Below are 7,628 nucleotides of genomic sequence, written 5' to 3'. Positions count from 1 at the left end.
TCCTATACCGTCCTGCTTCCTACCTGTTCCACTGCACCTGTCACTCCCCACATGTACTCACTGCAATGTGAGGCACTCCCACTCTGCAACACAATCCAACACACTACAACACACCAACATGCATCTCCATTCCCACCTGTAGACCACTGCTCAATGCTAGATGCTCCCACACATCCCTGGATATGATGGCCTAGAGTTATGTCTCTACGTTTCAGGCCACACCCGATCAGTATCATCACCTCCACCATTGCATCATTATCCCCGCCAATGAATGGATCTTCCCTACAAATCCCCCCTGAGAGATCCAAGAGGTGACTCTCCCTATGTGTCAACAGTGATGCCACCACTTCTCCACTCCTCTGCATCCTATGTGTCCCGCAAAAAAGTGAAGAGCCCCCAGCTCCATGCAAGGCATCGTCTGGTGGCCTTCCAATGCCACCTCCTCCAACAAACTCCTGCTTGATTATGTTGATCACCCAGTGATCCCGTGTGCAAATGCCATACCAAGAAAACCAAAAGAGTCCGTCTATAGACTGGTTGGCCACTAGTGCTGACCAAGACTCCCCTAGCGAATGTGCATGCTCAACTGCTAGGTCAATTGCACCATCCCGATTGTAGTCAACCAACATACATGGGAAATGATAGGTGGTCCCTCCCGGATCCCAATGCCAGTCGGGGCTTCCAATATCCCCAGTGCCTGGAAACTATTGTTGAGCTCCACCTGGGTCCACTACCATCTCCATAGTCCACTCCACAGGGTACCAACTCAGAATCTCTTGCCATCCAACCCCAAGAGAGGGATCGAATGCACAAACTTCCTCACATAGAACAACCCCAACATGTGGGTGTTGCACCCTGTGCAACTCAGGTCGTCTCATCTTTCTATACTGGACAATACATACAATCTGACTAGGTAACTCTATCTCCTTCTATCCAATGGGCCAAGGTAACCTAACAGTGTTGCCATCCCCGTTTATGTATGCCCGAAGAGAGTTCCTCTCACACTCCAATGTGCACTCTCGCTGCACTAGCAGGGAATCCAACTACTCACCAATATGAGTCAATTTGGTCGTGAACTCAACACAAATCGCTCTCATTCCCTTCAAATCCTCATTCTGCTGTAGAATTGCCTCTCACACTAACGCAGCCTTCCTTTTTAATGCTACAAGGTTAGGCTGAAACTGATGGAATTGTCATGGGCATCTATCACCTTTAAACTTGGTCACGGCTCCAGATACCTCAACGATTGTTGGCATCTCATCTAGGGATGGCACCCCCTCAACTATTGGCTCTATGCGAGTAGGCTCTATCCTCTCCACTGGTGTGTCAATTGGGGCTATCAAAGAGGTCTCTAATGAAGGTGACTCCTGCGCCACACCGGGTATATCGATGTGCTCCTTACCATCCTGTGGGATCTCAGCATCATGCTGAACCTCCTCCTCAGGCTTCTGATATCTAAAGTCAGGTATCCACCAAAAAAAGTGCCCCTTGGTCTCACCCTCTAACCGTCTTTGTCTTGTCTGCTCCTTTTGAGGAGATGTGGTGCCCTGATCTGATCGACTTTCCCCACACAATGTGGATGGTTGCACCCCCATGACCTGCTCACCTCCAACATCTTTGTTGTAAGGTTGAGGATGGGTTTGGTCTATCACCCTCCTCAACTAGGTCAACCTCTCATCGTCCCTATGAATTCTACCCCGAAATTTATGCATACTGGATTCCCCTTGAGCCATGGGTTTGTCTCTGGTTTCACCCATCACTATGCACTCATACCCAAAGCTTCCATGATCTTCTCACTAATTTCCCACAGTTTCACCAAGATCATGCTCTGATACCACTGTAATGATCATTTATAGGAATACAAGTGATAACAAGAAAATAATACATGCAGCAAATTACAAAAACGAAATATTCATCAAACACCCATATAAAAGCTGCAAATTGAGAACTTTTGAGCCATTTTATTATATTTTTGCAAGTCAAATACAATAGATGGTTGAATGGTGCACTTGGGCTTGTCTAAAAGGACAAGCAAGACCAAACCTAGGTAGGAAACTAGCTGAGCTAAAGGCTTCCCCACTGCTGCACCAATCTGCACTGCGCTGCTTAGAAACCACTGCTCTACTGAAGTTCGAATGGCTGGAAGGTGCACTGAAATGGCCCAAAAATTTATATGCTTTTAACTCCGGACTCCTTGGCCAAAACCCAAAAATGGTTTGGCCTGATTTGGACTTCCCAAAATCGACCCCCAAAGACACTATCAATCCCCAGTTATTCTACACTGTCTGCTACAAAGATAGGGCTTAAAAACTAAACCTCCAGTATTCAGAAAATTATGAAACTTTATATTTGGGATCCTTGTCAAAAACCCAGAAAAACTCAGAAAGGATTTTTCCTGGTTTATACTTCCGATTTTCGACCCCCTTGGAGCTTCACCTCAGCTCTAGCTGCCAATTTCAACTTGCTGGAAACTGCTTGTAAATCCACCTGAAAACTTCTCCAAATGAGTTCACCTATACTATCCAATCCCTAACTCCATGGATGATCTCTTGGCCTAATTCAGTTACTCCCAAGTACCATGAAAATCTGTTGTGTGGCCTATGCACTGTCCCCCAGCCCAACAGTTCAAATTGTTGGAATGCTAGCTCAGTTGGTTGTAAAACCCAGCAAGAAAACTATTCTAATGGTTCTACCTCATCTCCCCAACTCCCAGACAAGCAATCAAATCTCTACTTGCCTCAATCTCCCTCTACGCGTTTCCTGGCTTCCAAAAAATATGCACTCCTTACTCTGCGTTGGTTGGTGGTGCTATGTCACTGCCTTAGAACTCCTAAAATCCTTATAGAATTGCTTCTCTAGGGCAGGCACAAATGGCCCTTGAAGTAGATGTTGAATCTCCCACTTGAGAGATTCGTGGCTAAATAGTTGACTGACTCAGCTAAACAACAGAGCGAACAATCAAGTGATTCTGTTTGCAAGATGTGTGAATGAATCCCAAAATGAGAGCTGCTCCCTCCTTATAACTCCTTGGGCCTCCCTTGCCTCATGTGGGCCCCTCCTTCCACTTATTCGACTTTCCCTCCAAGCTATTTGAATGGGACAATTTGAATTCCCATGTGGGTGGCCCTCACATTCCACTAGCAACCAAATAAAGTCAAATTGCCTCCTAAGTCCCTAAGACGAAAATGATGGGCACTCTTCCTTAGCCAAAATTGTGCAAAATTGTGTAGCAGCACCCTATTACAATTGTGCTTGAGAAGGGACATGACACAAACTCTGAAAAGCATAGCTTTATCCCTTGTCATTTTGATCATTCTTCCCCTCCACAATGGTTCTCTTGTGCTACACCATCAAAGAAACTGTTCAGATTTTCTTAGAGCAGACATAAGAAGTGTATTATTCTCAGATTCATCCAGAGTTGTGGTGAGGAGTATTTGATGAAGTGAGAAACAATTCTTGCTGAGAGTTATAGAATATTTATATTTGCATTTTTTAATATTATTTTGTTTCTTAGAAGCCAAATATCCCAAGCAACAAAGATAGGGAGAGAAAAATGTTTTTTGAATTTTCCCACTCAGTGTTGTAGTGATCCAAAGAATTAGTTTAGTGCTAAAAATTCAAAGTGTTTGAAAGTGCTCGAAACTTGTACGTTTGGATAGATATCGACGATTTGAATCCAACGCAACTTGTTTCACTCAAAACTGATATCGTATCCTCCCGATATTATGCTCTGATCGAATTCTCAAACTGGCAAAAATTTGCAGAATTGACAAGGTGACTGTACATTTTGGGCCAGTGGCATGCTGCCACTTTTCCAGTCATGATTGGTCCAATTTTTTTATTTTTTATTGGCTCATAAATTTTTTTAATGTTATGGTTCGAATTTTTTATTAATTGTGTGTTGAGTGTGTATTTGAACTTCCAATGATGGAGGGCCACGTGGGCCAATGGCTAGCTACCACGTGGCCTCCAGACAATGCATTAGAATTTTGTTTTAGGGTCGAATCGAGCACCCACAGGAATTGAACCCACGACCAAGCACTAAGTACTAATAAGCCATACCAACGCGCCATCACATTTAGTTCTTGATAAACTATGGTTTCATTTTATATTTAAGTTTGATGCTATTACACAATGGAGGTTGGGGCTGGGGCTTAGGTCCTCGCATCCTCGAAACTAAGTGGTGGGACAAAGAGTTGGGGCTTAGCCCCAACCCCGAGGTGACCACCCACCACACCATAATACCTCACCAGACCATAAACGCAAAACCATGGCAGAGTTGGAACAGGGGGAATTTTTTTAGCACAAACCGACGGTCATATGCAGCCCCAAGAAACAATCGGTAGAGAGCAGAGGGGGTCAGCCCCAAGCCACATGCGGCCAATACAACCACCAACGCGACAATGGATGGGGGATAGTCCCTAAGCGCTTGTAGCAGGGGCCAATCCCAAGGCATATGACCCGCAATATGACCGGGAGCACAGAGATAAAGTCCTCAGCGTGCGTTGGAACAAGGCCCGAGTCTTATGGACCTAATACGACCACATGTTTTTTTGTTGGGGGCCCAATTGACGAGGGTAGGCAGTTAGCCCCGACCGCTGGGCATGTGGCCCCCATATTACCTTAATTTTCAGAAACTGGGCATTAGTGGAAAGTTTAACTGTCCAAAAATTTCGCCCCCTGAGCAGGATTGTAGGCCAGGTTTGAGTGCCGGTTCCAGGTTTGGGACGCTCAAGCTAGATTTGGGTCAAATTGTAGGATGGTTAGCTATGGAATTTGGATAAAACTTTTAACAAGCATAACTTTTTCAATTTTTGGCCATATGAGGTGTAGAAAGAACCAAGATTGGGGTTTTTGACAGTTCTGGATCCATTGGAGACATTTGTATTTCATTTTGAGAATTTTCAAGCCATGAAAACACAAATTTAAGAACTTAATAAAATAGGCCCTACATTGGAAGTTGGACCAGGAGATGTAGTCCAAGAGAGACATGAACTCCTTTATCATGTTTGTTTTTATGTGTTTCGAATATGGTATTTTTTCTCTATTTTTTATGTTAACTGTGTTTAAAAATCACTTGTTTATGTGTTTAATAACTTGATCCATTACCCAAAATACATATGAAATTTCACTTGCAATTTTTATATCACCTTCAAGTTAAATTAAAGATTATTTTGGTATCAAAGCATCAGGTTATTGTGAAGGTTTGATTTTGTTTGCAAGTGTTTTTCTGATGCTTACAAGGTTGAAGCTTAAAAGAGGAGAATGAGGACTTGTGGAGCCAAGATCTCAAATTGTTTCAAGGAGAAAAAACACACCTCAAGCTTCAATAGTCATGACACATGAAGAAGGTCTTAAAGGGATGTCTGGAGATGAAAGAAATTTAAGAAAATGATTCTTTGATATGTCTGAAATAGTTAAGATTCATTTATGGAGAGAGGAATTCAAGGTTGTATGGAGAGAGCTCAAAACCTCCAAAATGAGATTGAGGAAAAGGAGACAAGCCTCCAAAAGGGAATGGAGGGAATGGTGACAAACCACCAATTCACCTCAATCCTCATCCTCATCTTCATCATCTTCTTCTACTTCTACCCTTTCACAAACACCTCCAAATTCTCCAAAGGGACACGGTAAAAATCCTTTGCCTAAGCTTGATATAAAGTTTGAATTGCCTATGTATGATGGAGAGATAGATGTTGATAAATTAGATAATTGGATTTGTTTGATTGAAGTGTATTGCAGGATACAAATAATCAAGGATGATGAGAACAAAATTCAATCTGCTTCTCTTAGATTGGAAGGTGCAACACTTATTTGGTGGGAAGCCAAAACTCAAGAGGACATGAAGAAACATGGTAAGGTTTTATCCTTTTGGAATGATTTTGTTGTTGCAATAAGAAGGCAATTTTCTCCATTAGCATACATGCAAAAAGAAATTATAGATTCGCAAAAATTTAGGCAAGCTAAAAGTCAAATTGTGCAAAGCTATACTCAAGAGTTTAGGAAAAGAGCTTTGATTTTGGGTATAGATTTGTCCTCTCAATATACTTTTCTCAAATATATTGGAGGATTACATAGTTACTTGAGACATACCATTGTCATGTTTAACCCTACAAAACTAGATGGATTTTGTGTACAGACAACTCATTTAGAAGCAAGAGGGAAGAATGTTTCTAAAGAAACTAGTGAGAAGTCAATAAGTCTGGAGAAAAAGGAAAAGGGAAGTTTAAAGGAAAAGATAAGAAGAATGTTTCAGTCAAGAAAGAAAGAGAAAATCTCACATGTAAACATTTTTCTAAAGAAAGCCATGATGAAAACAACTGTTGGAAACTTCATCCTGAGATGAGACCTAAAAAGTTTAATAACAAGGAGAAATAAAAGATTGATGCAACTACACAACAAGATCTAGGATGTGATTCCAGAGATGAAACAAAAATCATAACCATGGGATTAAAAGGTAAGGATTCAATTGCAAATACTAGTTCTTCTAGCAAACCCATTAAAAGTCAAGATGAAAGAGAAAGAATAGAGTTTTTCCATATTAGAATCATCACAAAGCATAATAAAGTAAATACTTTGTTTGATAGTGGTTCACAAGAAAACTTCATTTCAGAATACATTGTCAAGAAACTAAATTTGGAAACCATTCTTCATCCTAAACCTTATCCTTTAGGTTTGGTATGTGACAATGGCAAGTTGCAAGTGACAATAAAATGCATACTTAGATTTGTCATCACTGCAAATTTTATTAATGAGGTAGAACTTGATGTGGTACCACTTGACATTTGTGGGATTGTTTTGGGAAGTCCATACTTATATAACATGAAAGTAATCTTTCATCACCATGAGAACACGTATCACTTGTTTAAAGATGGGATTGGGTACATTGTTAGACTAAATAGCAAGAAGCTAAATTTATCTCTTGTGAATGCTGGAAAAATGAAGAGGTTTGTAAATGTTAGTAAGAATTTTACATTGTTGATGATTAAACATAAAGGTGTTAATGAATCTGAAGCTTTTCAAGGATATGAATCAAGTTTGAAATCCGATTTCATTGAGATTGCTAGTCCATGTGATCGATGTTTCGAGAGTCTAACATGTTTCCTCCTAAAAGAGGAAAACAATGTGAAGTTCATTTGTAGTAAGATGCATCATTGTTGAACATTGGTATGAACAAGACACCAACATTAAAGAATGAAAGGGTCAAAAAGGAGATGCAAAATCTATTTTGACAAAGAGGACATTAGTTCTAAAATATCTTCTTGTGGGTTTCATAATTTTTTGGCTTTGAGGAAGAATGGTGCATGGCGATGAAAAACGCATTGGGTGAAGAGTCAAGCCAAAAGCAAGGCTAGACATGCTAAGCATCGTTATGACTACAGTGTTCAAGTTGAAGTGAACTTGAAATTGAATAAGTCTTCTTTGATTGAAGGTTGATGAGAGAATGTTCAGATTTCTTTAGCATAAGTTTTCTCATCTAAACATCTTGAAGAATTGTAGCAAGGTATTATCTTTGATAGAAAGACAAAAACTTCAAAAGTGAAGTACCTTAATGAGAAGCTCAAAGTGACAAAAACAAACAAAGCTAAATGGTTTGAGGTTGGAAGGGTGAGGGAACTATACCCTCA

Source organism: Pinus tabuliformis, chromosome 2_1, assembly GCF_031772625.1.
Source record: "Pinus tabuliformis cultivar Carrire ecotype Pingquan chromosome 2_1, CPIR1, whole genome shotgun sequence".
NCBI lineage: Eukaryota > Viridiplantae > Streptophyta > Pinopsida > Pinales > Pinaceae > Pinus > Pinus tabuliformis.
Note: the sequence above shows the minus strand (reverse complement) of the source record.